This window comes from Halichoerus grypus, chromosome 9 (assembly GCF_964656455.1).
Source record: "Halichoerus grypus chromosome 9, mHalGry1.hap1.1, whole genome shotgun sequence".
In the NCBI taxonomy this organism is placed as follows: Eukaryota; Metazoa; Chordata; class Mammalia; order Carnivora; family Phocidae; genus Halichoerus; species Halichoerus grypus.
In genome coordinates, this window is record NC_135720.1 from 124805245 (window position 1) to 124832037 (window position 26793).

At 40.7% G+C, this 26793-nt stretch overlaps 1 long non-coding RNA gene and 1 pseudogene across 1 annotated transcript in view; one reads left to right on the forward strand and one right to left on the reverse strand.

The window, feature by feature from the left end:
• LOC118543135 (uncharacterized) overlaps positions 1–26793 on the reverse strand; it is a 140923-nt gene that overhangs the window by 56589 nt on the left and 57541 nt on the right. The window lies entirely within an intron of this gene.
• LOC118543131 (acyl-CoA-binding protein pseudogene) lies at positions 7970–8548 on the forward strand (annotated as a pseudogene).

The following is a 26793-nucleotide window of genomic DNA, read 5'->3' on the forward strand; positions in this document are numbered from 1 at the left end:
TAGAATAGCTGATAGGAGAGTGAAGGGCTCATGGCATCTCCAGATTTTCCTCTCTCAAACCTTCACCTTGCCTTAATAGCCTGTAGGCAGTTAGTAGTCAGGACAGCAAGGGTGGCTACCAGGGTTCACTTCAAGTGCTAAGTTTCATTAATACCATGTATTGACTGGGACTCGGGAAGATCTTTAGAAACTCTTATTACTCCCCTCTTTCTTGTGGGGAGGCAGGCAGCATGCCACTGGAACAGAATACCTACCTCAAGGTCCAAGCCAAACAAAATGGAGCCCCTCCACCTATAGGGAGGGGGCTGGGAAAACTCCCAGGATGTCTTCCGCGCTCCCACCTGACCGGTTAAACTGATTGAGCAAATAAAAAATACAGGATGCCCAATTAAATTTGATTTTCAAATAGACAACAAAAGGATTTTTGTGTAAATCTATTCCACACAATGCTTGGGACATACCTAGAGCAAATCTAACTTAACCCAACCCTATCCTAACCCTCCTCCTCACCACCACTGCCTCCAACAAAAGTGTAACAGATGAATTTTCTCAAAAGCAAATCAAGTGCCATGTTACCATTTAGGATGATCTGACCCTTGGATTATTTGGTTAACCATTGAAGGAAGGAAGGAAGGAGGGAAGGAAGAAAGGAAGGAAGGAAGGAAGGAAGGAAGGAACAAGGAAGGGAGATTATTTACATATATGCAAATAGTAAACCAGAGGCAAGTCAACCTACCAACTCGTTTGAGTTTACCGTCTTCCCTCAGAGCCACATATCACCAGCATAAATGACCTGATGGCTAAGTAGAAAAGATTTCAGTACTGGGTATCTACTTGTACTTTTTTACTAATAGTCAAAGTCAGCTTTCTGAAGAATAATGATTTCTATTTCCTTGACAGGGAAAAAAACATTTTTAAGGTGCTTTTTTTTTTTTTCAGGAATCAATAACATTTGTTTCTGAGTATTATACTGGGGAGTTTGAGTGGAGAAAAGCCCAGCAGAACTGGTATACTGTCGCCCTCTGTTTGGTTTTTTGTGGTTTTGGTGCCCGTACATACATGTCCATGGGGACAAAATGACATTTGCATTTATCAAACTCACACTCTTCCCAGCATGGCTTTTGCTGAGGAGGTTGTGTGGCTTCATCACGGAGGGAAGGCTGGCTCCATGAAAGTCGTGCTGAGTTTTACAGAACTTCTAGAAAACCTAGACCACTAGTCATAGTACTATAACCTGTGGTACCTTTACATCTGGTTTGACCCTAAATTCACAAACCTAAAATTTAAGGCAAATAAATCATGAAACATAAGCTTGCATGAAAACAAAGCAAATCGGAGCAATAATATGTTCCATAAAGCCCCAGCCAACTCAGACTACAAGGTTTCCCACAGCTCTAATCTGAAACACGTAATTAAAGGAAAACTGTCAAGATAAACATCATGTACAATAAAAATGTTCTCACCTGTTGCTAACTCTAAAACTCTCAATACAGTTTTCACCAAGGGGAAAAAAAAAGTTATTTTAGAAGCCGATGCTTCAAGTCTGGAGCTTGAGTTCTAATCTTGTCTCTTCTACTTCTGAATATGACCCTGTGAAAGTCTGTGGGCCGTCTATGACTCAGTTTCCCCACAGGCAAAATGCTGATACTGGATCATTATTATTAAGTGTTCCTTTCCTAACTGAAGGGGTATTGTGAGAATATCTATAAATCACTCTGAGCTATTCAGACAAAAGGCAGGAAGTTATGAAATGTGATTATTTGCACTATTCATTTTTAAACAAGGAACTTGATTTAGGAGTTGGAATCAATTGAGCTTAGTTTTGTTTAAAGCACTGTGAAAGGACTTAATTTTTGAAATCCTATTTTCATTGATTTAAAAAAAAAAACAATAGTTTTTTACTTTTTTTTTCTTAATCATTGTTAATAAATCCTACATTTGCAGCCCAAGCTGTCAGACAGTGTCTCTTTAACACCATTCAACAGCTGTTAAATGGGATAATCACCTGTTTATCCTCAGGTCATTAATTCAAATGCTAATTACACTCTAGAACCTGGCTTATTCTCCCACTCAGGCCAGACTGGGCACTCAGCACTCTGAAAGGATGCTATACTAATCAAGGACCTCCATCGATTTACCTCCAGAGGCACAGAGGAAACAGCTATACAGACGCACGCATGCACGCACGCACACGCACACGCACACGCACACGAGTATGATGAAAACAGTGAAACATTAAAATTAACCAAAGTAGGGGAGCCTGGGTGACTCAGTCGGTTAAGCATCTACCTTTGGCTCAGGTCATGATCTCAGGGTCCTCGGACGGAGTGGGGCTCCCTGCTCAGGGGGAATCTGTTTCTCCTTCTCCCTCTGCCCCTCCCCCTGCTCGTGTTCTCTCTCGCTATCTCTCTCTCTCTCAAATAAATAAATAAAACTTTTAACAAGGTTAAAAAAATTTAAAAAATAAACTAAACAACTGTGAAATACAGTATTACACAATTATTAAAACGTTGCTTATGAATATGGTCAAATAACATGTTAAAAAATGCCTACTTATTTATGTCAGGTGAAAAGAGTAGTAGAAACGCTATTATATACCTACAAATACAGGGGGAAATTTTGCACAGAAAAAGACAAAGAATATGTGATAGTCTTGGAACTAAAATCAATCGCTATTTAGACGACTAAGAACAAGGACATTTTTAGAGCTAAAGATATGTAAGTTCCTATTTTCACTGAGCTTCCATTCTGGAGGAGAAAGACAAAATACCAGTTAAAAAGTCAATACACAAGATATATTTATAGAGTGATGTCCTAAGAAAATTTACAAAGAGTTATGGGGTAGAGGGACCAGAGGGTCTGCTTCCATTTGGGTTGTGGGGGAGGAGACAGCAGAGACAGCGAGAAGCCCCAGTGAAAATGCCAGGACCGGAGTGGGGTGGGCGCAGTCAAGGAACAGGTGGCAGATCAGAGGGTGAGAGGCAAAGGGCAGTGCGGTAGAAGGTGAGTTTGCAGAGACAGGCAGGAGCTAGATCCTGCTGAGCAGAAGGTGCATGAGTGGAAATTGAGAGAGAGCGGTAAGCAGTTACTATGGGGGCCAAGGGACGAGAAGTGGGGACATGGACTAGGGTGGCAACCACGGAGCTAGCTTGGGTCAGGAAATATTTTGCAGGTAGACCTGGCATGTACTGCTGATAAACCAGGTTGGGAATGGGGGTACAGCGATGCTGAATAAAAAGAGAAGAATTTCATATGAATCTGAGATTTTTGGCCTTCACAATTGAATCAATTTTAGGACTACTTACTGAGCTGAGAAAAGTGTTGGAGGAACAGGCTTTTGGTGGAAAACTGAGAGTTGCGTTTTGGTCATTATGCGGTTGAAATGCCTATTAGCTCTCCCAATGACGATGTCAGGTCAGTAGTCAGCTCTCAGGGAGGAGTCAGGGCAGGGAGACCCATTGAATGTTGATGGTATTTAAAGCAATGGGTCAAGATGGAGTGACATAGAGAGACCATGTAAAGAGGGAAGACATGCCAAGACTGAAAACTAGAGATTGGGCTCAAGACAAAGAGCCAGAAAAGAGATGACCAGTGAGGGGAAGGAAAACTAAGGGAGTATGGTGTGCCAAAGCCAAGAGAAAAGAAAATTGTTTTAAGGAACAGGGAATTATCAAACAGTCGACAAAACCAAAAGATAACTGACAGAATGAGAGAAGATATTTGCAAATGACACATCAGATAAAGGGCTAGTATCCAAAATCTATAAAGAACTTATCAAACTCAACACCCAAAGAACAAATAATCCAATCAAGAAATGGGCAGGGGGCGCCTGGGTGGCTCAGTCGTTAAGCGTCTGCCTTCGGCTCAGGTCATGATCCCAGAGTCCTGGGATCGAGCCCCACATCGGGCTCCCTCCTCTGCAGGGAGCCTGCTTCTCCCTCACTCTCTGCCTACTTGTGCTCTCCCTCTCTCTCTCTTTGTCAAATAAATAAAGAAAATCTTTAAAAAAAAAAAAAGAAAGAAAAGAAAAGAAATGGGCAGAAGACATGAACAGACATTTCTCCAAAGAAGACATAGAGATGGCCAACAGACACATGAAAAAATGCTCAACGTCACTCGGCATCATGGAAATACAAATCAAAACCACAATGAGATACCACCTCACACCAGTCAGAATGGCTAAAATTAACAAGTCAGGAAACAACAGATGTTGGCGAGGATGCGGAGAAAGGGGACCCCCCCCACACTGTTGGTGGGAATGCAACTCTGGTGCAGCCACTCTGGAAAACTGCATGGAGGTTCCTCAGAAAGTTGAGAATAGAGCTACCCTATAACCCAGCAATTGTACTACTGGATATTTACCTCAAAGATACAAAGGTAGTGATCAGAAAGGGCACATGCACCCCAGTGTTTATAGCAGCAATGTCCACAATAGCCAAACTATGGAAAGAGCCGAGATGTCCATCAACAGATGAATGGATACACACACACACACACACACACACACACACACACAATGGAATACTACTCAGCCATCAAAAAAAAAATGGAATCTTAGCATTTACAATGACATGGATGGAACTAGAGGGTATTATGCTAAGCGAAATGAGTCAATCTGAGAAAGACAATTATCCTATGATCTCACTCATATGTGGAATTTAAGAAACAAAACAGAGGATCATAGGGGAAGGGAGGGAAAAATAAAACAAGATGAGATCAGAGAGGGAGACAAACCATAAGAGACTCTTAATCATAGGAAATAAACTGAACTGAGGGTTGCTGGAGGGGAGGGGGTGAAGGGATAGGGTAACCGGGTGATGTAATGAGCACTGGGTATTATATAAGACTGATGAATCACTGAACTCTACCTCTGAAACTAATAATACACTGTATGTTAATTAATTGAATTTAAATTAAAAATTTTTTTAAAAAGAAAGAAACAGGAAATTATCAACTATACCCAATGTTGCTGATAGTTTGGAATTAGTAGAGAGAAGTCAGCTCTATTTTGGCAACTAGGTGACCCTTACAAGATCAAGTGCAGTAGAGGGGTGAGAATGCAGTGAGGTAGTGCGTACCCTGGGACCACAGGCCACACGTGTGAATTTTCCTAGGAAGAGGGCAGAGCAATGGGGCAGAGCCCGAGTCGTGCTGCTGAGTCAAAGAAGGCCCTCTGGGGAGATGGTTTTAGAGCTTAGATACCTTCAGATTGCAAAGTCCATTCCAGTCACTGTATTGAAATTTCAAGATAGTTATTTTATAACTACTTTGGGGTTAAGTAACATTATGGGTCCATATGTTATTAATTAAAGTGAAACTGAAGTGATAAAAATTTTTGAATATTCTAATTTACTCTTAAATTAAAAAAAAAAACTACTTAAATTATTTTTAAGTCCTGTGTATCTCCATATGTGAGAGAGAGTATGAAAATGGTTTTGAGCAAATGGATGGAACTTAGAACTAGAAAAAAGTTCAGAGAGTGCCTGGGTGGCTCAGTCAGTTAAGCAACTGCCTTTGGCTCAGGTCATGATCCCGGAGTCCTGGGATCGAGCCCCACATTGGGCTCCCTGCTCAGCGGGGAGTCTGCTTCTCCCTCTGCCTCTCTCCCCACTTGTGTTCTCTCTCTCTAGCTCTCTCTCTCTCTCTCAAATAAATAAATAAAATCTTTTAAAAAAAGAAAAAGAAAAAAGTTCAGAAAGTGGAAATCATGGAGAATGTAATTTCCTTTAAGAATAAAGGAGCTGATTGGGGTGCCTGGGTGCCTGAATCAGTTAAGCAGCCCACTCTTGGTTTTAGCTCAGGTCATGATCTCAGAGTCCTGAGGTAGAGTCCTGCTTCAGGCTCCGCACTCAGCAGGGAGTCTGCTTAAGATTCTCTCCCTCCCTCTCCTTCTGCCCCTCCCCCTACTCTCTCTCTCTCAAATAAATAAATAAAATATTTTTAAAAAAGGAGCTGATAATGATGATATATTTCATTATAAAACCAAAATGAATTTACCATAATGTCCATTTATGGCCGGTTTAAAGAAGTTTTAAAAAATGTTTAAGGGGCGCCTGGGTGGCTCAGTCGTTAAGCGTCTGCCTTCGGCTCAGGTCATGATCCCAGGGTCCTGGGATTGAGTCCCGCATCGGGCTCCCTGCTCGGTAGGGAGCCTGCTTCTCCCTCTCCCTCTGCCTGCCTCTCTGCCTACTTGTGCTCTCTATCTCTGTCAAATAAATAAATAAAAAAGTCTTTAAAAAAAAATGTTTAAAATAAGTGATTTGATTTTTTAAACCATTGTAAACTCTAGTTTTTTCTGGAGATAGAATATTGTTTGTGGGGTTTCTTCAGGCACATGTCCATGCTTTATTTTTTTCCTAGACTAACAGGTCATAAATAAAATCAGATGTTTCAAAGATGTCTTAATCATTAGAATAGCACAGTATTCTTTTAAAATTCACTTTAAAATTACCCTTTTCTCTGGGAGTTGGAGATCTACCTATACAGAGCGTGTATTTCAATCAAGTATTCCCTGCACACCTACCTATGTTCATGGCTTTGTCAAGGGCTATGGAGTCCTGATTGGTGTAGGAATTAAGACTGGGAGAAAGATATGGTTCTGTCTGAGGCAGTTTAAAGTAGGGGTAAAAGCACAAACTTTGCAAAAGACCACGTAGGATGTCATTCTCTGTCACTCTGCTTACTACTCAGGTAATCTGGCCCAATTATTTACCTTTTCCAGCCTTGGTTTAATCCTACATCAGGGAAATTATAATCCCTAATACTTCAGGCTGCATGGAGATTAAATGAGATAATACATGAAAAGCTCCTGAAAGTGTCCGGGAGATTGGAAAATTCTCACCAAATGTTGGGATTCTTGCCTTATCCTTCAGCTACATGTAGTCCAGACTCTAATATCCTCTGTACATTGAGTGGAGAGACAAAACAGAGTGTTTGGCACATAGACAACATTCAGTAAACATGTGAAGGGTGATGAGTCAATTAACTGGCTAATTAATTAACATAACCAATGACTTTCCATAAAAGAAGAGCAAAATCACAATGCTTCACTTCTGTGGAGGTTTTACAGTCTCTCCAATGAATGAGTCATGTCTAGAGGGCTGCATATTGCACAAGGAGGGATGGAAGCTAAACAGGGCAAGGGTCACGAGCTGAGGGGAAAGACATCTCCATTTTCAACCTATTTGTTCTTTCATCCAATTTGCTTTCAATCAGTGCTCTAGGCCTGTCTTATTGGCTGCCCACTGCAGTCTCTAAAAGGGCAGGCTTAGAAACCATACTCTTTCCACCACCATCCTCTCCACCTTCCCTATCTTACCCCCATCACCACTCAGGGTACTGGATGCCATGGATTGGGCAATGAGTCAAAAGCTTGTCAATCTGAGTCTCCCTCAAAATTTTCAACTGAGAGATGCAGACGCAACTGACAGATAATGATGAACTCTATAACTGAGAGAGGTAATGTTGGAAAGTCAAGGTTGGTGGCGTTATTGAGTAAACAAAGGAAGCAGTTGGAAAGAGAAATGAGAGCAGATGTGTTAAGGAAAAGCAAAGATGAAGGGTCATGTAGCTCCTAATCTGGCCCAGGGTCAGAGTTAGTCTGGGTCCTGGAGTTGATTCCTGAGCTCCAGAGGCCCTAAGCATTCACAACAGCTAAGTGTCCTCTTCTTTGGCCAGGGACATTAACCTGAGACACTGCTGGTTGGGTCAACAGGGCAGTCTGAGCTGTGAAATGGTATATTCTCTGTCACATCATCTGACCTATATGAAGCCTTGCTATGAACCATCTGAGATATGTTATCATGCAATAAGATGGGAAAGAACAGCCAAAGTTGACCCTTTGGATACTTATTCCCAATTAATTCATATTGTCTTATCATGAGTTAACAGTCTCAGCCCCAAGAAAAGACAGTCACTTCAATAAATGATGTTGGGGAAACTGGACAACAACATGATGAAGAATGAATATGCCAGTTGAGTCGTGTGTTTCCTGCTCTTTGCCACCTCCGCGGGTTCTCCGGATCTTCGCAACCCCACCAGCATGTCTCAGGCTGAGTTTGACAAAGCTGCTGAGGATGTTAAGCACCTCAAGACCAAGCCAGCAGATGATGAGATGTTGTTCATCTACAGCCACTACAAACAAGCAACTGTGGGTGACATAAACACAGAATGGCCTGGGCTGTTGGATCTCAAAGGCAAGGCCAAGTGGGATGCCTGGAATCATCTGAAAGGGACTTCCAAGGAAGACGCCATGAAAGCTTACGTCAACAAAGTAGAAGAACTAAAGAAAAAATATGGAATATAACAGACTGGATTTGGCTGCCAACACTGCATTTCATCTAAACTGATCTAATGCCTTTCTTTTCTAATACTGTGGATGACATGAAATAATGCAAATAGCCTGTTAGCCTAGGTCCTGAAGACCGCACAAGGCATGGCTCCAACAGAGTAGGACCTGCCATGGTTACTGACCTGCACTGAGTAGTTTTTATCCATAGATCTATTAAAAGCACATTTGTTACTTTAAAAAAAATAAATAAATAAATAACTGGACCACTTTCTCGCACTATATACAAAAATAAACTCAAAATGTAGTACAAGCTTAAATGTAAGACCAGAAACCATGAAACTCCTAGACGAAAACATAGGCAGTAAACTCTTGGACATTGGTCTCAGCAATATTTTTTTTGGTCTATCTCCTCAGGCAAGGACAACAAAAGTAAAATAAATGCATGGGATTATGTCAAACTAAAACCTTTTGCACAGCAAAGGAAACCATCAACAAACAAGAAGAGAACCTACTGGGTGGGAGAAGATATTTGCAAATGATATAACTGAGGGATTAATAGCCAAAATATACAAAGAAGTCACACAATTCAATACCAAAAAAACAAACATAACAACTAAAAAATGGGCAGAGGATCTGAACAGACATTTCTCCAAAGAAGACAACCAGATGGCCAACAGACACATAAGATGCTCAACCTCACTCATCATCAGGGGAATGCAAATCAAAAACCACAGAGAGATACCAATTCACACCTGTCAGAATGACTATTATGAAAAAGACAAGAAATTACAAGTGTTGGTGAGGATATGGAGAAAAGGAAACCCTCGTTTACCATTGGTGGGAATGTAAACTGGTGCAGCCACTCTGGAAAACTGCATGGAGGTTCCTCAAAAAATTAAAAACAGAACTACCATACAATCCAGCAATTCCACTTCTGGATATTTATCCAAAGAAAATGAAAACACTAATTTGAAAGGCCATATGCACCTCTGTGTTCACTGCAGCATTATTTACTATAGCAAGCTATGGAAGCAACATACATGTCCCTCGATAGATAGTGAAATATTATTCAGCCTTGAAATCTTGCCATTTGCAACAACATGGATGCACCTAGAGGGTATTTTGCTAAGTGAAATAAACCAGATGGACAAAGACAAATACACAAATACCATATGATTTCACTTATATGAAGAATCTAAAAAACAAAACAAACAAAACAGACTCGTAGATACAGAGAACAATCTAGTAGCTGCCAGAGGGGATGGGTAAAACAGAGGAAGAGGATTCAAAAGTACAAACTTCCAATTATAAAATAAATAAGACACAGGATGCATCACTGAGCATAGGAAATATGGTTAATAATACTATACCAATTTTGTCTGGTGACAGATGGTAGCTAGATTTATGGTGGGCATTACTATGTAACATATATAAATGTTGAATCACTATGTTGTACACCAGAAACTAAAATGATATTGTACATCAACTATACTTCAATTAAAAATAAATAAATAAAAATAGAAGGTCTGAGCCCTGAGGTAGTCAAGAAAACACAGCTGGAATTTTGGGCTTTTCTGACTTTTAAACAGTTCCTTACTTGGGTGTGTTTTTATTTGATTTCTTGGTGTCGGTCCATGACAGCCCAAACCTGGGTTACCATGGCCATGCCATCCTCTTCTCATGACTTGTTCTCTCAGTACCTCGTCATTCCTCACATCCATAAAAGTCTTGAAGAGGTAGGAGTTATTTATTCAGAGAAGTAATGTAGCATGTGCCAGAAACAAAATTGCCTTCTATAATATTTAGTCAACTAAAAGGTCAGGTTTATTTATTTATTTTTTGTATATCTATCTATCTATCTATCTATCTATCTATCATCATCTATCAACTTAAGTCTTTCCAGCCTAAAGAAAGAAAGTAAGCCCATGCACAAATTCTATCAAGTTCTAAGTTTGCCTGAGAAAGTAAAAGCAGAACCACACTTGGGACTCACACGCCCATGTTCATAGCAGCATTATGCACTATAGTCCACAGGTGGAAGCAACCCAAGTGTCCACCGACAGATGAATGGATGAACCAAATGCGGCATACACTTACAATGGGGTATCATTCAACCTTACAAAGGAAGGAAATCCTGACACAAAAGGACAAATATTGTAGGATTCCACTTATTTGAGGTACCCAGAATAGTCAAGTTCATAGAGACTGAATGGAGAATAATGGCCAGGGGCTGGGGGGAAGGGAAATGGGGAGTTAGTGTTTAATGGGGATTGGGTTTCAGTTTGGGATGATTACAAATTTCTGTGAGGACGCCTGGGTGGCTCAGTAGGTTAAGTCTGACTCCTGATCTCAGCTCAGGTCTTGATCTCAGGGTTGTGAGTTCAAGCGTGGAGCCTACTTAAAAAAAAAAAAAAAAATTCTGTGAATGGATGGTGGTGATGGTTGCACAGCAATATGAATGTACTTAATGCCACCGACCTGTACATTTAAAAATGGTTAAGAAGGTACATTTTATGTTGTGTATATTTTATTTATTTATTTATTTTATTTTATTATTATTATTTTTATGTTGTGCATATTTTAACCCAATTTTTTAAAAAGCTGCACTGGGGTGAAAGCATTAGGGAGGTTGTCCTGCAAAACCCTTTCCATCAACCCATATATGTCTTTATGTTAAGAGATTTTCTTTTAAGGTTACTTTTAAAAATAGAGCTCACATAGGAAGAGACCATTTCAGGAAGGCACAGGACCTCTCATTTTCTTCTCTGGGCATAGAATACCAGCCAAGTAAAACCATGGTTGAGTTAGAATTTGGACAGGATCAGTTCATTTTGTTCCTTAAACTCAGTATTTCTCTTCCTCAAACGCCTCTCCATTTCATTGCAGGCACAGGGTGATCAGATCTCCACCCCAGGCCTGTGCTGATGTCTTTGGCAGAACTCAGGTTGGAGCTTCCTCCTCCCCCGTGGAAGGCATTGCCCAACTGGCAGGTGTAATGAAAGGAGTTTTGTTTGAGATATATAGAGTAAAATCCGATTCACAGGCACTAAAATTGTCATTAATAAAGAGCTTTCATCAGAATGAGTTTGAATGTTGAAATGAAAGGTGGAAAGGTTTCACACTATTTCTCAATGTTTTAAATTCCACTTAAAAGTCTTATTCATTGTCATTGGTTTAAAAATATTTTTATTTTACTCTCTATGATTACTAGAAATGTGTCACCTCTCTAAATATATAACACTCCTAAATATGCATGCTTCTTTTGTAGCCCAAATGTTCCCACGCTTTCAGCCTTCGGTGTTTCTCTTTCTTGAACAGTCAAATAAATACGCTCAAGCCAGCATCTCATGCAAACTGCACAGAGACAGCACCCTCCCAATATTTAGGATCCCGGGAGGATCTGTGCTTCATGCATGAGAGCACAGGAAGAAACCTGACGGTGGGTATTAGACCTCTTTTTCCTATAAATCATTGTCAACTTCCTGTTCCAGGCCCAGGACTCTTTACCAGGCTGCTGGGGTCCTCCCCTTTGTCAGGTACCATTGTCCTCTGCCTTCTCTCCCTGGGGGCCTCAAGTCTTTATCCCTAGGGCTGCCAGGGGAAAAACAAAGAATTCTTATTCTATGGTTATGTTTCTATAAGTTGGAAAATGCTCTCATGACTTCAAGTTTTGCTCAAATGGCCCTTTCCCAACGAGATTTGGCCATGCCGTTTAAGATTATAACCCATTGTTCTCCCACTCCTGATCTTCTTACCCTACCACCTTAGGTTGTGTTTCCTGGAACAAGTCTCTGAGACTGGGTTCTTGAAGAGTACTCATGGAACACACAGCTATAAGGAAGTAGGAAGGCAGGGTCAGGCAGAGAGGGATGCTGGCGTCCAACATGGCTGACGCCGAAGCCTCAGCCAGTCCTCTAGGGAGCTCCCAAGCTGGGATAGCCCTCAGAGTATTCCAAAGTGAGGAAGGGAATGGGTCTTTGTAACCCCAGGTCAGCCAGGCATTTCTCCTGAGCTGCACCCTGGGAGAGACATAACCTTGAGTGAGGAAATCCCCAGAGGCTGAGAGCAATTCCAGGTGAAGGATGCAACTCTGACCATTGGCAGCTGATACTCCCAGAAGCTGGGGGATGGATGCACCTTGGCTCTGAAGACGGGTCTGGGCTGAGCACCCACTATGCCTGCTCTGCTTTTTCTATTTCCCATGGCACCCATCACCTCCTACCAGGCAATATGATGTGCTCTAACATACTTATCACCATATCTATTGTTTATTGATTATCCTAGCTCCCTCTGCCACCACCCCTGCTAGACTGAAGCTACATGAGAGCAGGACTCTTCATCTGCTTTGTTGGGAAAGTAGCACAAACACCAGGAACAGTGCCTGGCACTCCATAAATATTTGTTAATAAATGCCTCAGGATATGGGGCGCCTGGGTGGCTCAGTCGTTAAGCATCTGCCTTCGGCTCGGGTCATGATCCCAGGGTCCTGGGATCGAGCCCTGCATCAGGCTCCCTGCTCAGCCAGGAGCCTGCTTCTCCCTCTCCCACTCCCCCTGCTTGTGTTCCCTCTCTAGCTGTCTCTCTCTCTCTCTGTCAAATAGATGAAATAAAATCTTTAAAAAAAATTAAAAAATTAAAAAAAATGAATGCCTCAGGATAAATGCTTAGTTAAGATTCGGTATTTCTTCCTGCCAGCCATCACTATAGGGAAGGGAATGTAAGATTTTTTTCTCTCTCTTTTCAGGGTAAATCTGAGGGGGTTTTCTTCTCCTTCTTATTACATACCAGTGGTTTCTGTCCACTCCCAGCTTGACCTTCCACTAGTCACCTGGTTTCCCAGGGGCTCACCCTCCTTACTTGGAAATGAAGTGAATTCCAACTCTTCTTCCTGTTTACTTATTCTAAGAATTTGTTGAGCACCTGCTTTTGCCTGGTGCTTTCCCTGTTATAATTTTTTAAACTCCAATTCTAGAATTCTGTGAAGGAAGTATAGCACTACATATCATGTTCTTCTAATCCTTTGTGAATAGAGAACTATAGATCCTATTCTGAGGAAGAACTTCAGGAAGCAAGTTCTGACAATTTCCAGGAGCACATTCTAGAACTTACAGAAACACACTGCTAAAAAGTCTTCTTCTGTTTTAAATTCCCCCTGCCACTATTTGTCTGTGTGTCTCTTTATAAAGAATCATTTTTCATTAAACTCTGAGTTCTTCTTAAGAGAAACAAAAGTGTATCTTATTGGAGCCCATCAAAGTGTCTGAAATATAGCAGATTTTCAGTGTTTGTGGAAAATAATTAAAGAGTCCATGTACTTCTAGTTTTGAAATCTTATCCTTCAGCATTCTCTTTTCCCCAAAAAATGAACTTAATTAAAACAATTAGACTATAGGGGCACCTGAGTGGCTCAGTCCGTTAAGTGTCCAACTCTTGACTTTGACTCAGGTCATGATCTCAGGGTCGTGAGATTGAGCCCCACATCAGCCTCTGTGCTGGGCAAAGAGCCTGCTGAAGATTCTCTCTCCCTCTCCATCTGCCCCTCCCCTGCCTTGCTCTCGATCTCTCTAAAAAAAATACATACATACATACATACATACATACATACATAAAACAATGAGACTATACCCAATCACAGCACTGAGCAGCAATATGCCAAGACAGTTAGATGATTAGAATATTACTTTGTCTCATGCAGATGAAAAAAAAAAACAGAAATATTTATATCTGCTTGTAGATACTCCATCAAATCTATAGCTACTTTGATTTAAGTGTTGTTACTTTTAATAATGTGATGGACATTCAGTTTCACATGAATTATCCTGTTTAATTAACCCTTGTAACAATTCTATAGTCCATTTTACTACCAAGGAGACTGATGTACAGAGAAGTGGCTTGCACAAGGTCACAGAACTTGGTAGCATCTGGATTCGTAGCTGGTTCCTTCTCGGTGCAGTGATGGGACTCTGCTCTACTGCTATATAACATCCATCTTAAGAAGGAATAGAACACACTAATGGAGTCACTAACGTCCCAAACTCTCAACCAACTAAATCTCTGCATGCTTTCAGACTAGGGGGTGTTATATTATTAATCTCCTCTCAAGCTTTTCTGGAGGCTTCTGAAAACAGGTCAAGACTGATGACATTCTATGCCTAGGGTGCAGCTGTGTTCCCATGACCTCTTTCACCATTATCATGAAATTCCCTTCCATCGTTTTCATGCTCTTGTTCCCCCTTTTCCAGCAATCTGGGTCTTCTTCGTTCTTGTTTTACTTCCTTGTTTTGGAGACGCTAATCCTCCAGTAGCTTCTTCAGTAGCATAAGAGGTCAATGTTTTAAGCCTTACATGTCTAGAAGATGTCTTTATTATTCTCCCACACATTCAACTAAGAGTTTGAACATAGAATTCTAGAACAGAATCCATTTTCTTTCAGATATTTAAAGGCATTGCTTCGTTGTCCTCTAGCTTCTAACAATACTACTGAAAAGTCTAACTATTATTTATTTGACTTTTCTCTCTCTCTCTCTCTCTGATTCTCGTAGGTCAGTGTTTTATTTTCATTTGGTAAATGTGGGGAATATATTATAAATGTGTGGGTTCACTCTGTCATCTTAACCCTGAAGTTCCAATCATGCATTTCTAACCACCCCCCAGCACAGAGCAAGTTGGAAGCTGCACGCGCTGAGCATTACAAAGGCCACTGGGCCAAGAGTAGAAGAGCAGGAGGCACTCACATGAGGTGAATACCACGCTATCACAACAAAGAACGGAAAAAAAAAAAAAAATGAGCCAGACACCAAAGTCTCATGACATAATGCTTTGGACTGACTGACTTTCCCCTTGCTCTTTCATGCTCCCTCTTCACAGAAGACAGAGGCAGCCCCTTGACCTGTTTCACAAGTTTCCTTTAGTATTTGCCTGACTGCTTGCAGTTCATCTTCACCAGTGTGGGTAGACAATCAGGTATGCTGACAGGACTCTGTCTCTTACACATTGAAGTTGCCAGTTTTGTGTTTGTTACTTCATTCTTGGAACTGAATGATAATTCTGCCATCCTAAAAGACATACGATGGACTACGGGATCAGACTCGATTACCTTGATCCCAGGATCCAGACAAACTTGGTCCTAAACTTAAATCACGGTCCTGCTACAATATATTGGGCTTCCAGGATTGCACACATGCATAAAATGGTCCATAAACCCTGACTGCAAGATGGAGCAGTCAATACCTAACACTTACCAGAGATTCATTTCCTCAACAAACATTTACTTTAGATACAAAGACCCTTTGATACAAAGCACATAAGGTGATAAATGGATCCCCTCAATCACTGTCACCATCATCCCCAAACACATATACACCCACAATTGTTCATGACCCACTCAGTGCCTCTTCTCTTGAAGACAGAAAATCCCCTCAAGTAGGTTTCATCAAAATGCACATTCCCCTGAAAGTACTTCCAGAATGAGTAAGAAGAGGTTTCTGAGAAGCAAGAGAACCATGGGCTAAGGATTGTGGCTCTCACAAGTCAGATGAAGAAAAAGGTTTGGGGTGGGCCAAACATGAAAAGAATCCTGGGAGAGTGTGGTGTTAAAAGTTACAAGGGATCAAGTTAACGAAGAAGAGAAGAATGGGGGAAGTTGACCAGCCAACGCCTCATGGTGAGTTCAAGAAGATGCTCTGAGAGAGGAGAAGGGAATGGAAAGTGCCAGCAAGCACCAGATAGGGAAAACAACAACTAACTCGGGAAGCAGAAAGTAGCCAGTGAGGAAAATTCCTTCCCACTCTTCCCCAACCGCCCCAGTACTAAAAGTAATTAACCCAATTCTTTCTTAAGTGCTGGCTTCAATTTACACAGATTAGAAAAACATCTCCTCCCCCGGCCTCACCAAGCAGCCCATCATTTCATTTTTATTTTTCCCCAACTTTTAAAAAAAAATTTAAACAACCCTAATATTTAGAAGAATGGTTCAGAAAATACTCACGCTAGCCACCTAGACTCAACAACGGTTGCTATTCTATCACACACTCAGGCTCTTGAAGAACCCTTTGAATGTAGGGGTCGGGCATGGTGACACATCCCTAAATGTTTCTGTGTCCATCTCCTAAAAATAAAGATGTTCTTCCAAAGAGCCACAATGGAGCATCGCATCTAAGAAAATTCACAATAATTCCCTCTTATCGTCTAATACTCAGTCCATATTCAAATTTCTCCAGTTGTTCCCAAAATGCCTCCTAAAATAGCCGCTCCTTTCCTGTTCTTCGTCATCAAATTCTTCTTTGTTCTGGGTATTGTTTTCAGCCAGGATCTAATCAGGGTAAACACACCACATCTGATGGTTACGTCTCTTTAGACTCTTTTAATCTTTAATCTAGAACAGGTCCCTCACTTTTTATTCGTAATATTGGGGTTTTGTTGTTTTGTTTTTGTTTTTCTTTTGGTGTTTTTTTTTCAAAAGTCCCTGACAGTTTTATAACATTTCCCATATTCTGGTCTGGCTGATTATTTCATTATACTGCTATTTAACTTGTACATGGTCTAGCCCCTATATTTCCTGTCAGTTGAAGGATGGGTGTAAAAGCTTGATTAGATTTGGGTCAAACACTTTTGGCAAGGTGATGTTGTTCAGAGGTGATGTTGTGTAGTTCATGGTGCATCCTTCCAGGAAGTGCCTCACCATGAGGGTTCCATCGAGTTTGGTCGCCTTGAGTTAAGTGGTGACCATCAGATCTCTCTGTTGTAAAAGGCACCTTTCTTCCATGCAATTAGTAGGTGACTCTGCAGTGATCTGTTGGTATGTGTGAATATCTTGTCCCCCAACAACCCTCCACCCAATGGCTTAGCATCTATTGATGATCCTTGCTGATAACAATTATTACCTTAACAGCCCATCAATTATTTTTTTTAAAGATTTTATTTATTTGAGAGAGAGCGAGCAAGCGAGTGAAAGCACGGGCAGTGGAGAGAGAGGGAGAAGTAGGCTCTCCACTGAGCAGGGAGCCCGACTCGGGGCTCAATCCCAGGACCCTGGGATCAAGACCTAAGCCAAAGGCAGAGGCTTAACCAACTGAGCCACCCAGGTGCCCCAACAGCCCATCAATTATTTTTTTCTAAAGATTTTATTTTTATTTATTTGAGAGAGAGAGCGAGAGAGCACACAGGAGCAGGGGGCGGGGCAGAGGGAGAAGCAGACTCCCTGCTCAGCAGGGAGCCCGATGCGGGGCTAGATCCCAGGACCCTGAGAACATGACCGGAGCCAAAGGCAGCAGCTTAACCGAATGAGCCACCCACCAGCCCATCAATTATTAAGTGCCTAAAGGATGAGTGGGAAGAAGAGAAAGGAGTGTCAAGGGAAGAAACAGAGAACAAGGCAAATATAGCAAAGATCCAAAATCTTTGCCAAGGCCCTCTTCAATTTACATTTAACTGTTTTCAGAGTCATGAGTCCCGAGTCCTTTAAGGAAATGCTGGCTGAAGCAATAAGCAAAGAAAGGCATTAGCAAGATTCTGTCACTTTAGGAAGACATGAATGCATTTCAGTGAGTCTAGGCATCTACATTTTGTTCTGAACTTCATCCCCGGCTGTAGCCCCGAAAGAGCTAACAAGTCAGGGGGAGGTATGCCGCCCTGCTCCAAACCTGGTATTTGGACTGTGGATTTCCTATACGACCAGGAGGAGGTAGTGCTAGATCAGGCAATCCGGACCTCTTCCTACAGGGCTGGTTTATAGAACACACTCAACAATAGCCATTTATCCAGAACTCTCAGTTCCAAATCTTTACTTCTTTCCAAATAATACTCGCCACACTGTCCAAAACAGGTTTATTTGAAAGAAACAAGTGGTCACTTTGTTGACCTGTTGAATACATGCATTGTCTTAGGTAAATTGCTCTCTTTCAGAGTTTAGGAAATTAAGTCTGTCCCTCTAAAGAGTTTACTGAATGCCCACATCAAAGAATATTTCACATCTACTCATATCTTGAAATCACTTCAAGTGATCTCAAAGCACACGTCTTTTCTAAGACATCCAAAACTGGAAACTTTTTTCCCGTTCTGGGGCACTCTGATTCTAGTTATGACAAGCAAGAACCTAACCCTCCAAACGGAATTTCAAGTTTACTAATAAACAGGAGGAGCAAGCAGAGACCCTCTGGCAAAGAGTGCAAAATCTAATAAGAGGGGTAAGTCATAGAAATTCTATAGCCCACAAGAGAGTATGAGATGCAGCCAGAAACGGGCAAAAGGCTGTGAGGAAGACAGCCGTGCAGATCTCTCTGACTGGAGGAATCAGAGAAGGTGTCTCCCAGAGCCTCCCCCAGGAATGGAAAATTATTCCCCACAGTAGGAACAGACTCCTGGGACGTCAGCCAGTGCTGACTCACCAGGTAATTATGAAAATCTAAACGTATGCTGCTCTAGACAAGTTATGGTTTCATGACTCCCTGGAGAGGACTATAATTATTTCAAGGAGAAATTTTTTTTTAGACCTTATAGTTTTTTAAAAAATGCATTTTAAAAGGACAGAAATGCAGATTCACTTTAGTTTGATTTTAATGCATGCATGATTTTTAAGAAGAGGGAGAGAAAGGAATTATATTTTCAAGCAAATAGCAACAGGGTGCTCCAGCTCCTAATGGGTCGGGAATTTGGAATCACTGCTCCAGACAGCAGATGCTGGATAAATGATGAATAGACAAATTCTTCAGATGCTTTTTTTATAAAGGACTATAGTGTCTCTTGTCAGTAATTTCACCCCACCCCTGCCTTCCAGCCTCCCGGGTCCCTAACCATCTTTTGTGTCCTGTCTTGTATGCTCCCCATTACCAGCAAACTGACTTCACACAGGCCTTCCATTTCCCTCCTTCAGAAGTGACTGCAGATTTGCCAGAGACCAACTTTACCGGGGCTCAGAAAAACCCAACTAAACAAAACATTCCAACTACTCAAAAAGGAGCGGGCAAAAAACCCGTAATCTAAGAAATTTACAGCCAATGATACAATCTCATTATCCATATCAGCAATGGGGCACTTTAGGTGCTGGAAGCAAATTTGAACTTTAAAAATAAAATGAAGGGGGGGAAAACATCAGCCCCGTGATCCTGAAACATGGTAAAATTGTGTGATTTTTTTCTAGCACATAACTAATAATATTGTTTCTGATACTGAAGGAAGACAGCATCATTCTCTTGTTTAAAAAGTTTAGGCCTAGAAAAACTTCCTTCATGTTAGGGATGGAAAAGTCTGCTTGAAGGCTCTATTCCTGTCTCTTTAATTATCTTTTCTTTTACTCTTCCCTTTCATCATTAAAAAAAAAACAAAAAACACCTAACCCGTGTCATGTCTTGTTATATAGGACATGTGACTAATAAACAACAGGACACAGTTGTCCTACCCTGCTGAAACAAAGTGGCTGATAGAAAAAGTGCCCCTTCATTTTGGTCAAGTTTAAGGTCCATGACACTAACCACAATTTGACTAATGGGTTTCCTGTCAGCTTTCCCTGAAACACTCTTGCCACAAAGAAGGTCATTTCCCTTCTTCTTTGACCCTGAACCCAACAGGGGCTATCTGAAGAGCAGTCACCTTAGTACCTGGGACCACCAAACACAGGAGCATTGAATGAATGAAGGTGTAGCCCATTAAAGATATAGTAAAAATAATTAGGAAGAGAATGGCCGAAGAGAGGGGCCAGACTGAAGGCAATCAGCAAGGCGGTGATGTGGGCCTTCATCTGATGGCTTTTGTTAGTTCCATCCCTAGCCCCGTCCTTGTCATTAGGAGAAGCATGGGCAGGTGTGAGGTTGTGCAGGTTGGCCTCAGAAGATATTCGGACAAAAGAGAGGGCAAGTGCAACCAGATACCATGTAACCACTACAAGAATTATAAATGTTAACGTAAATGTAGTAAATGCTCAAAGTCTAATGACTAGAGGAGAGACACTGCAAGTTTTTTAAAGGAAGATTTAAAGAAATAAAAAACTGACATACCACTTAGTACCCTTCTAAACGAGTTATTGAATACTTACTGCTTGATCTAAATCCTTTTTTTTACTTCTGTTTCTGCCTCTAACTTTTCTACTTTCTTTGAAGGTTAAAAAAAAAAAAAGACTATCTGCATTTTCCTTTGTTTATAACTTTGCCATAAAGAAACCCCTGAGCTGTTTACAACCGATCAGTAAGAACTTCAGGAGGAGACAATATCACAAAGTCGGACAGAGCCAAGACCCCAGCTCAGGCCGCCAAGATTCAAAGCTGGCGCTGACCTTGACAAGTGGTTCAACCTCACTCTACCTCAGTTTCTTCATCTGTAAAATGGAGACAACTAAAACACTTATCTCATGTGGTTGCTGTGTAGATTAAATGAAACAATCCAGGTCAACTGTTTGGCGCTGTGCCTGAGAGCAGATTAACAGTGTGTCATTACTGTTGCTATTATGACCATCACCACATGCCTCCCCAGCAATGCCAGCTAATCTCTGAGCACTGAGATCTTTCTCTGCTTCTCCTGGAGAGCTCTGTAGGAAAGGAATTTCCTCTTCCAGGGAGCTTTGGCTGCAAAACAAATACTGAATAATAAATAATTAAATAACAATTAAAAAAAGAATGTAGACATTTACACAATGGGCAACCACAAAGCAAGACTGGCTTCTTCCAATGGATGAACATTTCCCCTGGCAGCTAGCTTTTTAAGAGTCTTTCCCACCATTTTAACCAAACAGAAGAATGCAAAAATAAAGTTATCATATGGTTTCCTTAGCATCCAAATTTAACTCAGTTGAAGAAAGGGAAAGATAGAAAGGACTGAGGGACTTGATGGCTAGTTAGAAAGCAGGGAGCATTCGTATATTAAAAATAAGTCCACTGGGCCAATTATACTTCAATTTGCTTGTTCCATGTCCTAGCTTTTTTTTTTATTTGTTTAGTTGGTTTTTTTCTTAGGTAGTGTTTTAGGTTATAGTGGCGGGCTTGATATGCTTTTTTCACCACAGATGAAGCAAGTCTCCTTCAAGATCTGATTCTTTTTTAAAGATTATTTATTTATTTATTTATTTATTTATTTATTTAGAGAGTGTGTGTGTATGTGTGTGTGAGCAGGGGAAGGGGGCAGAAGGAGAGGGAGAGAGAATCCTCAAGAAGACTCCCTGCTGAGCATGGAGACCGACTCAGGGCTCGATCCCATGACCCTGAGATTATGCCCTGAGCTGAAATCAAGAGTTGGACACTCAATTGACTGAGCCACCCAGGCGCCCCTGATTCTTTATCTATATAAGTTCACCAAATGACTAGTCAGCATTAAACAAAAGGATGAGGTTAATACAAATCCCCCCAAAATAAACTCTCCTATTAAGGAGCAAAATCAAATACTTTAAGCTCTTGGTAGATAACCAAGTTAATTGTGAATCCTCATTTCTTCACCAATCATAAAGCCCTGTCTCAGGGTTCCCAAAAGATCCCTTAGATTTACTAACTTTCCAGATAGGGCTCACCTGAACTTTGGGTGACCCACCTCTCATGTTTACATTCTCCCAAAGCTCGAGGGTAGCCAGTGGTTGAGTTCTCTCCCTATACAACAAAACTGAAGGGTCTGGGTGTGGACCAGTTCAAATCACTACCACCAAAGGCACAGCAGAAATGGACAGAAATGCCAGCCACAGAGCCTCCAATGGTCTATTCTTCTGTAGAATTAGTTTTACTTATATTGTGATTCTAAGCATTAAATCTTGCCACTAATCCCTTACTGCGCAATTCCTACCACCCACCAAGAGGTAATAGAAAGTTGAATCAGATACTCCTTCCTTAGGTTCCCAAGAGCTAATAATTTAAAATATAGATTATTCACAAAGGCTTAGTTTCACTCCAAAAAGAAATGTGGGTGGTCAGTTTGGTTGTTGCTTTTAATCTGTTTGATATAGACTTTGTGTCCTTCTCTGGCCATCTACTTATCATCTTCATGAGAAGGAAGTTCTTCTTACGTATCCTGGCTTTCTTAAGCAGAACAAAGTTAAGACAACTCTTTAACCAAAAGAGAATGCTAAAAAGGTTACAGTAAAAGAGAGACTGAGAAATCGATATATTAGCACTCCTTGGCTGAGAACCTACCTTACCAAATCCATCCCTACTAAGATAGAGATAGATGATACTGTCAGTCTGACTGGCGGTGTTGTTCTTAGAAAAACAAAGCAAACAGCTCAAATCCATTTCCTAGAACCAATGGCTGGCAGATTTTACCAGTTTCCACAGTAAGAAATATATTTACACCTTGACCCAGTGCACAGGCACATGAACTGAAACAAAGGTTTCACGAGGCAGTACCTCCCCCAGCTGCAGGCAGTGCTCAGTGGTGTTTGCCAACTCAGCTTGATTTCATTTTTGAAATGCTGGTTGTGACTTAGTAACTGATTTCACTACACTAATGGGTTGCAATTCACAGTTGGAAAAACCATGCCCTAGAAAATCACCTCCTGCACTTCAGAGGTCAAGCAAAGTGCTCATGAGGCAAAGACCAATGTTTCAGTTGCTATTTCAGTCCCTGATTGAACACTGCTTCTCAATCGCCAGACTTAGAGAAAAAAAATTATTCTGGCACTTGGTAAAATGATAAGGAAGACTTTATTGAAGACTGTTGAGTAGAGCAGAGAGATGATGCTCAACCTGGAGTACGAGAAGGACGAGTCGGGATTTATAGCCAAGGAACAGAGCAAGGGGGGTCAGTGAATGGAAAATCACCATGAGGAGCATCAAGCGGAGGGGATTCTTCTAACCTGACCTAACAGGATTCTTGCTAAGAACTGACTAGGGAAGCTGAGGACAGGATGGGGGCCAAGGTCTGAGTTCAGAAGAGAGTCCTTTTTACCGGCTGACTTTCAGTAGTCAACAGAAAGATGGGCATCATTTTTTTTATTACTACAGGAAGAGAAACCCTCAAAACAGACATGCTAAGATGATCTCCCAGCAGGCAGAACTACCTAAAAGCTCAAAGGATGGCCCATGGGACTCCTAACCAAACCTCTGACATCCAGAGGCTTCACTAAAATGACAGGAAAGGAATTAAGAGATCAGAAGGGGAGACTTCAGCAAATGAAAGATTTTGGCAGTTTTTTGGAAGATGAAAAGCAGAAAGGAAAATGGTAAAGATTTAGCAATTAGCTGCATGTGACAGTGCAAGAGCATGAGAGGTGGCTAGTCCTCATCTAGAACCCACATTGCTGTTAGCCTTTGAGGCACCAAGGACCCAGAAAGACAGGTGTGAGTCTCAGGCCTGGACAGGGGAGCAATCGAAACCCTGAACATGGGCTGCTGGTGCCTCCATGTGCCCTTTCCTGCCCCTTTCGGCCAGCAACTGCCCCCACCCCATACACACTACTGCGCTCCCACCCACACCTCAGTCAGGGATGGGAGACGGTGCTCTGGAGAAAATTAACCTGGGATTCTCCAGTCTTGGGGACATAAGACACATGAATAAATGAAAATGAAGGATTGAGGTCTTACATCCAAATCTTTCATCTATTTTGAGTTAATTTGTGGGTATGGTGCAAGAAAGTGGTCCAGTTTCATTCTTTTGCTGGTGGCTTTCCAGTTTTCCCAACACCATTTGCTGAAGAGAGCAACCTTTACCCATTGTGTATTCTTGCCTCCTTTGTCATTAATTGACCACGCATACACGTGTGGGTTTATTTCTGGACTCTCTACTCTGTTCCACTGATCTATGTGTCTGTTTTTATGCCAATACCGTATTGTTTTGATTACTATAGCTTTGTAAAATAGTTTGAAATCAGGGAGTGTGATGCCTCCAGCTTTGTTCTTCTTTTTCAAGATTGCTTTCACTATTTCGGATCTTTTGTGGTTCCATACAAATTTTAGAATGTTGTTTTTTTCTATTTCTGTAAAAAAATCTCATTGGAATTATGCCCGGGATTGCATCGAATCTGTACATTGCTTTGGGTAGTATGGACGTTTTTACTATTAATTCTTCCAATCCATGACCATGGAATATCTTTAAATTTTTTGTGTCATCTTCAATGTCTTTCATCAGTTGTCTTATAGTTTTCAGTGTACAGATCTTTCACTTCCTTGGTTAAATTTATTCCTAGGTATTTTATTCTTTTTAATGCAATTATAAATGGGATTGTTTTCTTAATTTCTCTTTCTGATAGTTCACTATTAGTGTATAAAATGGCAAAAGACTTTTGTATACCGATTTTGTACCCTGCAACTTCACCAAACTTGCTTACTAGTTCTAACACTTTTTGGTGGACTCTTTAGGATTTTCTATATGTAAAATCATGTTGTCTGCAAATAGTGATGGTTTTGCTTTTTACTTTCCAATTTGGATGCCTTTTATTTCTTTTTCTTGCCTAATTGCTCTGAGGAGGACTTCCAATACTATGTTGAATAAAAGTGGCGAGAGTGGGCACCCCTGTTTTGTTCCTGATCTTAGAAGAAAAGCTTTTCACCATTGAGTTTGATGTTAGCTGTAGGCTTGTCATAAAGGGACTTTACTATCCTGAGGTATGTTCTGTTTATACCCACTTTGTTGAGAGTTATCACAAATGGATGTTAAATTTTGTCAAATGCTTTTTCTGCATCTATTGAGATGATCATATGATTTCTTCCTTTCTTTTGTTAATGTGGTATATTATGTTCATTGGTTTGTTGATATTGAACCATCCTTGCATCCCTGGAATAAATCCCACTTGATCATGATGTATGATCCTTTTAATGTATTGTTGAATTCGTTTTGCTAAAATTTTTCGAAGATTTTGTATATTTGTTCATCAGGGATAATGGCTTATAATTTTCGTTTCTTATGGTGTCCTTGTCTGGTTTTGATATCAGGGTAATGCTAGCTTCATGAAATGAGTTCAGAAACATTCCCTTCTCTTCAGTTTTTTGGAAGAGCTTGAGAAGGATACATTTTAAATCTTTTTTGAATGTTTGATATAATTCACCAGTAAAGCCGTCTGGTCCTGGACTTTTGTATGCTGGGAGATTTTTGATTACTCATTCAATCTCTCAACTAGTAATCAGTCTATTTACATTTTCTGTTTCTTCATGATTCAGTCTTGGAAGATGGTATGTTCCTAGGAATTTATTCATTTCTTCTAGGTTGTCCAATTTGTTGGTGTACGATTGTTCATCATAGTCTCTTTTGATTCTTTGTATTTCTTTGATATCAGTTGTAACTTCTCTTCTTTCATTCTGATTTTACTTATCTGAGCCTCTCTTCTTAGTGAGTCCAGCTAAAGGTTTGTCAATTTTGTTTATCTTTTCAAAGAGCCAGTTTGGGGCACCTGGGCGGCTCAGTCAGTTAAGCATCCAACTCCCGATTTCAGCTCAGGTCATGATCTCAGGTTTGCAAGATCAAGTGCCGTGTTGGGCTCCACGCTGGGCATAGAGCCTGCTTGGGATTCTCTCTCTCCCTTTTCCTCTGCCCCTCCCCCCTCCCTCTCTAAAAAAACAAAAGAGCCAGCTCTTAGTTTCATTGATCTTTTCTATTGCCTTTTTATTCTCTATTTCATTTACTTCCACTCTGATATTTATTATTTCCTGCCTTCTACCAACTTTGGGCTTCAACTGCTCTTCTTTTTCTGGTTCCTTTAGGTGTAAAGTTATATTGTTTATTTGAGATTTTATTTCTTGAGGTAGGCCTGTCTCATTATAAACTTCCCTATTAGAACTGCTTTTGCTGCATCCCATAGATTTGGTATATTGTATTTCCATTTGTCTCAGGGTATTTTTTTCCTCTTTTGATTTCTTCATTGATCTATTGGTTGTTCAGTAGAATGCTGTTTAATCTCTATATATTTGTGACTTTTCCAGTTTTCTTCTCAAAATTGATTTCTAGTTTCATATCATTGTGATTAGAAAAGATACTTGTGGGGCGCCTGGGTGGCTCAATCATTAAGTGTCTGCCTTCGACTCAGGTCATGATCCTGGGGTCCTGGGATCGAGTCCTGCATCGAGCTCCCCACTTGGTGGGAAGCCTGCTTCATCCTCTCTCATTCCCCTGCTTGTGTTCCCTCTCTCACTGTGCCTCTCTCTGTCAAATAAATAAAAATCTTAAAAAAGAAAAAAGAAAGAAAAGAAAAGATACTTGATGTGATTGCAGTCTTCTTAAATTTATTAAGACTTTTTTGTGACCTTAATATATGATCTATCCTTTTGTGGCTTAATATATAATCTATTTCATGTGCATTTGGAAAGAATATGTGTTCTGCTGGTTTTAGATGGAATGGTCTCTCTCTATATATATTCATTAAGTCCATCTGGTCTAATGTGTCATTTAACACCAATGTTTACTTGTAAATTTTCTCTTTGGGTGATCTATCCATCGATGTGAGTGGATTATTAAAGTCCCCTACTATTATTGCATTGTTATCAGTTTCTCCCTTTAGGTATTCCTATGTTGGGTGCAAAAGTATTTACAAATGTTATATCTTCTTGTTGGATTGACCCCTTCTTTGTTTTTTATTAGTCTTTGTTTTAAAGTCTATTTTGTGT